Source organism: Sturnira hondurensis, unplaced genomic scaffold (genome assembly GCF_014824575.4).
Source record: "Sturnira hondurensis isolate 20B ecotype Veracruz unplaced genomic scaffold, ASM1482457v3 Scaffold0022752, whole genome shotgun sequence".
NCBI lineage: Eukaryota > Metazoa > Chordata > Mammalia > Chiroptera > Phyllostomidae > Sturnira > Sturnira hondurensis.
In genome coordinates, this window is record NW_028095383.1 from 87,294 (window position 1) to 95,489 (window position 8,196).

Sequence of the window (8,196 nt, forward strand, 5' to 3'; positions counted from 1 at the left end):
AAATGGGGGTAGAGAGATAAGGAAAATGCTTTAAGAGGTAGAAAGAACAAGCCATGCTGATGGATTTGATAGTAGGTGAAGAAAAGAGACATGTGAATGAAGCTCCCCACCCCCCCAGATTGGTAATACTAGGAGAGGATAAGAATATTTGGGGGATGGTAGGAGGAAGAGAGCAGAAAAAAACTGAGCATTCTATCAATGGGTAAAATGTTGCTGAGACACTGAGGCAACTGAGGCACTTTCCTGTCTATTTGATTTGGCAGCATAGAAATTGCTGAAGACTTTGACAAGAGCCATTTTGGTGAATTGGTGAGAATGGAAATCACACTGGAGTGGGTTAAGGAGTAAATGAAGGTAAATAAACTGTAAAAGGGTAATAGAAATCAGTGTTTAGATATAGGTCAGGGGAATTGTCTTGGTTTTTTGTTTACTTTAAAAATTGAAAGTATCAGGATTCTCTAGATCATGTAACTTACTGGAGTGGTCCAGTTGAAAGGGAGAGGGAACGGAATCCAAAATGTATGTGAATGTACAGGTCATGATATATTTTTATTTTTATAGGAAAGAATAATGAGAAAAAAAGAGCAGATATGTGAAAGCTTGTATATTTCATTTTGGAAGGATGAACAATTTCCTATCTGATAACTTTTATTTTTACCATGTAGTATAAGGCAAGGTCATTAGCAGGGAGAAAAAGAGGTAGAAAGAGGGAAAAGAAGAACACATACAATAGCAATCTTGGAGAGGTAAAAATAAGCACTGTAAAGACAGAAGTAGTGTTGCTGAGCAAAGCAGAGTGCCCTTTAAGAACAGAGAACATGTAATGGGCAGCCTTCTCCAGCATCATTCAAGAGCTTCAGTTCAAGCACCGGGTGATGGTAAAGTTTCTTCAGGTTAAAGTTCTGCTGGACAAGCTTCACAGAAAAGAAAAAGGGATGTTGAAGAGGTTACAAGAGTGTGACTGTAGGATGAGCCACAGAATCTAGCTGGATCACAATGGGAATGGAATCTGGTAGGAATGATGGAGAATGGGTAAGTGTTAGGCTCAGTAGAATGGAGGTTATTAGGAAGTTAAAAGCTGTGTTCTTGGAGGTAGTCTATCTCTAGCATCACATGGGAGCTTGTTAGAAATGCAGAATCTCACATCCCACACCAGGTCTTCTGAATCCAAATCTGCATTTTAACCAGGTCCCCAGATGATTCATATGCCCATTAAAGACTGAGTAGCAATAATGGAGATTGTCTTGTAGGGGAAAGGGTACTATTCTGAGCAAGATGAGAAGGGGAATTAACCCCAAAATGTTTCTTTCAAAACAGCCTTGATTTAGCAAAAGTTTCTTTTTGGCCTGGTATTTATTTTAGCTTAATTTTTAGTATGCAGATTTTCAAACATTAAAATTTCATGAAACCAAGTATACCATCTTTAGCTTTAGTAATTTTCAGTTCATGGAGAATCTTGTATACCTTGTATTATTCCTCCCACCCAGGATTATTTTAAGATGATTTAATTTCATCTGTAAATATTCATTAACTAGCTCTCAAAGACAAGGACACCCCCCACTTCTAAAGAGCAACTATACCATTACCAAGTCCCAATAGAATCAAGAATCAATCCTTATTATCATCAAATATTCAGTTACTGTTTACATATCTGCAATTGTCATGATATGTAATTTGGGATCCAAACAAGGTCCATGCATGACAATTTGTTAAAATGTCCCTTAAGTCTTGCAATTTCCAGGTTCCTTCTGTATCTCCTTCTTTTCCCTTGAAATTTTGTATTGAAGAATCAAGATAATCTGTTTCCTAGATTTCCCCCCCAATCTAGACTTTGTTGATTGCTTGTTCATGGTGCCTTTTGATGTACATATGTTTCCCTGCTCTTTGTATTCTCTGTAAACTGGTCATTAGACCTAAAAAGAGTTGCTTTTGAGAAAAACTTTTATTGTGAAATATATCACATGAAACATGTATAAAATATGTATGTACAGCCTAAAGAATAAAAATACTGTGTAACAACCACCTGGTGTCTTAGAAACCCTCTAATAGCATCCCTGTACATCTTTCTTAGAGGCAAAACCTATTTTGACTTTTGTAACAATAATTTGCTAGTTTTATCACCTATGTGTAATAAAAATACATCTTTTAAGTTGTATGTAAATGCAATCATACCACAGATATTTTTCTGTAATATTTATTTTGCTTGATATTTTATTTTCAAATTCATCCATATTTATATTTGTAGCTATTGTTCATTCACTTTCACTGATGTATAATAATTGACCATATGAATATTTATTCATCGATCATAGTTTATTCATCCATTTTACTATTGATAGGCATTTGTCCCCTCCCCCCTCCCCCCAGTTTGGGTGTATTATGAATAATGCTGCTGTGGACAATCTTGTACATGTTATGTGTACTTGTGCAAGAATTTCTCTACGTATTTATCTAGAAGTAAGAGTGCTAGATCACAGACTATACAAAAAATAAAAAAATATCGAACCATTTTCTGCAAATTGATTTTGTTTCTTTTCAATTCTTACACCTTTTAATTTATTTTTATTGCCTTTCTACCAACTAAAGCTTCTAAAACAGTATAGTAGAAATGGCAAAAGCAATTATCCTTGTCTCATTTTGATCTCAAAGGAAAAGCATTCAGTGTTATACAATTAGGTAACTTGTTTACTGAAAGGGTTTTTAAAAAATTTTTGTCAGATTAAGAACATTCCTTCTCTTCTTTGCTCAGAGTTTTTATTTTTAAATCATGAACATTTAAAAAATTTTATCATACTTTTTTTGTGTCTTTTGAGATTATGGAATGATTTTCCTACTTTATTCTTTTAGTGTGGTGAATTATATTAATTTTTCAAGCTTTATTGACATGTTATTAACATATAATATGTAAATTTAAGGTATACACATGTTTTGATGTACATATCTATTATGACATGATTATCACCATAGCATTAGCTAAAATCTCCATCACATCATGTTATTACCATTTTTTTGTATGTGGTAATAACATTTAAGATTTACCCTTTACAACTTTGAAGAATATAATGCAGTACTGTTAATTAAAGTCATGATGCAGTACATTAGATCCCCAGTATTTATTCATCTTATAGCTGGAAGTTTATACTGTTTAATCAACATCTTCATATTTTCCCCACATTCTAGCCCCTGATAACCATCTTTCTACTCTCTATTTCTATGAGTTCAAATTTTTAAATCCCACATATAGGTGAGAACATAAAATGTTTGTCTTTTTCTGTCTGACTTATTTCACCTAGCATAATGCCTATTCATGTTGTCACAAAAGGCAGGATTCCCTTCTTCATTTCATGGGTGAATAATATTTATTGTATATATGTGCCACAGTTTCTTTATACACTCACTTACCAATAGACACTTAAGTTGTTTCTATGTCTTGGCTATTGTGAATAATACTGCACTGAACATGAAGGTATAGATATGTCTCTGAGGTAGTGATTTTATTTTCTTCAGATATTTACCCAGAAGTGAAATTGCTGGATCATATGGTAGTTTATTTTAATTTTTTGAGGAACCTCCATACTGTTTTTCCATAGTGTCTCCACCAATTTATATTCCCACAACAATGTACCAGGGTTCTCTGTTCTTTACATCCTCACCATTTGTCTCTTGCCTTTTGGATAATAGACATTTTAACAGTTGTAAGGTGATAGTTCATTGTAATTTTGATTTGCACTTTCCTGATTAGTGATATTGAGTACATTTTTATGTATTTGTTGGCTATTCATATGTTTTCTTTGGGAAAATGTCTGTTTAATTCCTTTTCTCATTTTTAATTGGATTGTTTTCTTTTTTTCTATTGAGTTGTAAGAGTCCCTTGTATACTTTGGATAATAACCCCTTATCAGATAAGATGGTTTACAAATATTTTTTCCCACTTTATAGGCTGCCTTTTTATTTTGCTGATTTTTGCTTTTGATGTACAGGAGCTTTTTAGTTTGATGTAGTCTCACTTACTGACTTTCTCTTTTGTTGCTTGTGCTTTTGTTGTCATATCCTAAAAATTGTTTCTAAGACCAATGTCAGGGAGGTTTTCCCCTATGCTTTCTTCTAGTAGTGTTACAATTTCAGGTCTTACATTTAAATCCTTAATTCATTTCCAGATAGTTTTCATGAATAGTGTAAAATAGGGGTCCAATTTCATTATTTTGTATGTGAATATACAATTTTCCTAACACCGTTTTTTGAAAAGACTTTCCTGTTCCCTTTGAGGATTCTTGGCTCCCTTGCAAAATATTAGTTGACTATAGAGGCATGGTTTATTTCAGGGCTCTCAATTCTTGCCCATTGGCCTATGTGTCTGTTTTATGCTGGTACCATAATATTTGATTACTCTAGCTTTGTAAAAAAAGTTTGTGGGTAAGAATGTAAAAGGTGTTGCCTGATTCTGGGTTCAGAACTGTCAGCCTGTGGATCTTGTTTTGAATTAACAAAGAGACTGCATCAAAAGAGCTGTCATTAGGAAAAAAGCAGACAGGTGGTTTAAAGGATTCCTGTATGTACTCCTCATCCTGAGTTTCTGTCTTGTATTTTTCCAGCTCATAGATATATATCAAGAATAATTTGTTGTAGCAGTGCAGGATATGATCAAATCAATGATGGTCAGTATGCCCACAAAACTCTACTTCTTACTATCCCAAAATGGGGAAGCTCACACACCACTAATAACTAAAGCAAAGAAAGCTTTCTCTACCTGCAGGGAAGTATTAAATATGACCAATTCAGAGCATGTGACAATTAGGTCATAGCAGTGATAAGACTTCATGACATAGACATGCTATTGTTGGATTCTGGGGTTTGTTTCTTAAGGGTGCTCATTTTCCCAGAACTTGAAGCTATCTCAAGAAGTGACTATCTCCATTGCAAGAAGCACTGGCTGGGTTTATTTTAGGAAGCTCACTCTCTTCTCTCTTAATAAAGGCATTTATGGTTTTAAACATCCTTGTTAGAAGAATCATGGGTGCTTTACTGTATCCCACGAGTTTTGCTCTGTTGTGTTTCCATTTTCATTTGTGTCAAGATATTTTTATATTTCAATTTTGATTTCTTCTTTGACCCATTGCTTTTTCAAAAGTGTGTCATTTAATTCCCATACATTTGTGAATTTTCCAGTTTTCCATTGTGGTGAGAAAAGATACTTGTTATGATTTCCATTATCTTATTGAATACATTGGCCAAGGCTTGTTTTGCAACCTAATATATGCTCTATTTTGGAGAATATTCCATGTGTGTTTGAGAAGAATGTGTATTCTGCTGCTGTTTGGTGGAATGTTCTGTATATGTCTGTTAGGTTCATTTAGTCTTAGGTAGTTCAAGTCTAATGTTGAATAATCTATCCATTATTGATATGAGGCATTAGAGTCACTTATTATTGTATTGCTGCCTCTTTCTCCCTTCAGATCTGTTAGCATTCACTTAATATATTTAAGTGTCCTAATATTGGGTACACATATATTTATAACTGTTATATCCTCTTGATTAATTAACACTTTATGATTGTGTAATGACCCTGTCTCTTATTACTGCTTTTGACTTAAAGCCTATTTTTGTCTGATATATTTATAATACCCCTGTTCTCTTTTGGTTTCCAATTGCATGTGTGTTCATGAAGCTGAAGTGAATCTCTTGTAGGAAGCATATAGTTGGGAATTGTTTTTTAATCCATTAGCCACTCCATGACTGTTGATTGGAGATTTTAATTTATTTACATTTAAAGTAATTATTGATAGGTAAGGACTTACTAATGCCATCTTACTGCTTTATAACTGTTTTTGCAGTTTCCTTGGCTTTTCCCTCTTCCTTTGCTGTTTTTCTTTGTGACTTGATGATTTTCTATAGTGGTATGCTTTGATTCCTTTCTCTTTATAACAATTTTGTGTATCTACTGTAGGTTTTTGCTTTGTGATTACCACAAAGATTACATAAAACATCTTATAGACATAACAGTATTTTAAGTTGATAACTTAACTTTGATTGCATACAAAAACTCTATCCTCTTACTCCCTCCTATGTTTTGTGTTTTTGATGTCTCAATTCATCTATTTTACATTGTATATCCACTAACTAATAATTGTAAATATACTTATTTTTTATAAAAGAAAGTTTCTTTACACAGTCACAGAGGTAGAAGAACTGAGCTGGAGAAGAAATGGGACAGAAAACATGCTACAGGACTTCCGCCAAGATGGAGGCATAGGTGGAAACACTGTGCCTTCTCCCACAACCAAGTTTGAATACAACAAAAGTTTTGGAGAACTAGGACACACCCAAAGACCAGAAAATGGAATTATATGGAAGTCCGACAGCTACTAACCGTTCAACAGGGACGGTAAGAGAGGCGGAGCCAGCGGCGGAGCCAGCAGCGGAGCTGGGTCGGGCAGAACAGATCCCCCGACCCAGGCGTGCAGGCAGCCCGGAACTAGTCGGGGTGTGGGGCAGACTGACCGCAGTCGCACATTCGCGCACAGTGAGATGGACCATGCAGGCCCCAGGGGGTGAACCCAGTGGTGGAGGGCTGATGGCGGTGGCACACTCACCTGCAGTGGAACGAAACTCGTGGGCCTGGTGACGGTGGTGGCTGCGGTGCCGGTGGGGATCGCGGCAGCAGGCAGCAGAGGGAAGCCATTGTCCCTCTTTGACCCTGCCCCCACATACAACATCACAACACAGGGACTGAGTTGCCCTGCTCTGGTGAAAACCTAGGGCTCCATTCCTGCTACTTAACAGGCACGAACAGCCCAAAAGATGGTGCAAGAAGAACTCAAAGTCCCAGAGCCAATAACTCTAAGCGACCAACAGATTGCCAGCCTCTCAGAAGCCCAATTTAAGACACTATTTATCAGGATGCTCACAGAATTGGTAGAGTACAGTCACAAATTAGAGGAACATATGAAGGCTAAACTAATTGAAATGAAGGGAGATGTCCAGGAAACCAATAGCAATGGAAAGGAAACTGGGACTCAAATCAATGGAATAGACCAGAAGGAAGAGCGAAACATCTGACCAGAAAGGAATGAAGAAATGAGAATTCAAAACAATGAGGAGAGGCTTAGGAACCTCCAGAACATCTTTAAATGTTCCAACATCCAGATTATAGGGGTACCAGAAGGGGGAAAGAAACAGCCACGAGTGGAAAACTTATTTAAACAAATAATAAAGGGGAATTTCCCCAGTCTGGCAAAGGAAATAGACTTCCAGGAAATCCAGGAAGCTCAGAGAGTGCCAAAGAAGTTGGACCCAAGAAGGAACACACCAAGGCACATCATNCACCTAAAACAAAAGCAAATCAAGAGGACAGCTAGATCAGGAGTGGAACCATAGAAATGAAGACCACATGGAGGGTTAGCAACAGGGGGGTGGGAGGAGGAGAAGGGGGAGAAGACACAGAAAATAGCATAGATGGTAGGTAGAAAATAGATGGGGGGAGGGCGAGAATAGTGTGGGAAATATAGAATATAAAGAAATTGAGACACGTGGTTATAAACTAAGGGGGGGTGGAATGGTGGGGGAGGGAGTGTGTGGGTGGAGGGGAATGAAGGGGGGGAATAGAACAACTGTAATGGTATAATCAATAAAATATATTTTAAAAAAAAGAAAACATGCTACAAAAGCAAGGAACATGAACCTAGGAGAAGGGAGAGGGAAAGATGTGGATATGCTCCATAGAGAGAGCTACCTCGCTATCTTTACTTTTAATACTTTTGTTCTTTAAACCTTGATACCATAGTTAAGTGGTTAATATGCCACTTAGAGTATTCTGTATTAGAGTATTCTGAATTTGACTATAAAATTACCATTACCAGTATGTTTTATATTTTCGTGTTACTAATTAATTTCCTTTCATTTCTACTTGAAGAACTTGTTTTAGCATTTTCTTTCAATTGGGCATTTAGGTTGAATAGTAAAAGACTGGTTAATGATTAAAATGCATTGTAAAACCTTCAGAAGAAAAGGAGAATGTTTTGTGGACTATTTGATTTTTGTGTGTGGCAGTTTTTTTTATTGTTATTCTGTTACAGTTGTTCCAATTTTTCCCCATTTGCCCCTCCTCTGCTCAGCCTATCCCTGCTCCCACTGTCAATCCCCACACTGTTGTACGTGTCCATGGGTCATTCATACATGTTCTTTGACTAGTCCCTTCCC

General features: G+C 36.4%; 1 pseudogene; it reads right to left on the reverse strand.

Annotated features, from left to right (window-relative positions):
• Positions 1-4,388: 4,388 nt before the first annotated feature.
• LOC118979982 (5'-AMP-activated protein kinase subunit gamma-1-like) lies at positions 4,389-4,915 on the reverse strand (annotated as a pseudogene).
• Positions 4,916-8,196: the final 3,281 nt, after the last annotated feature.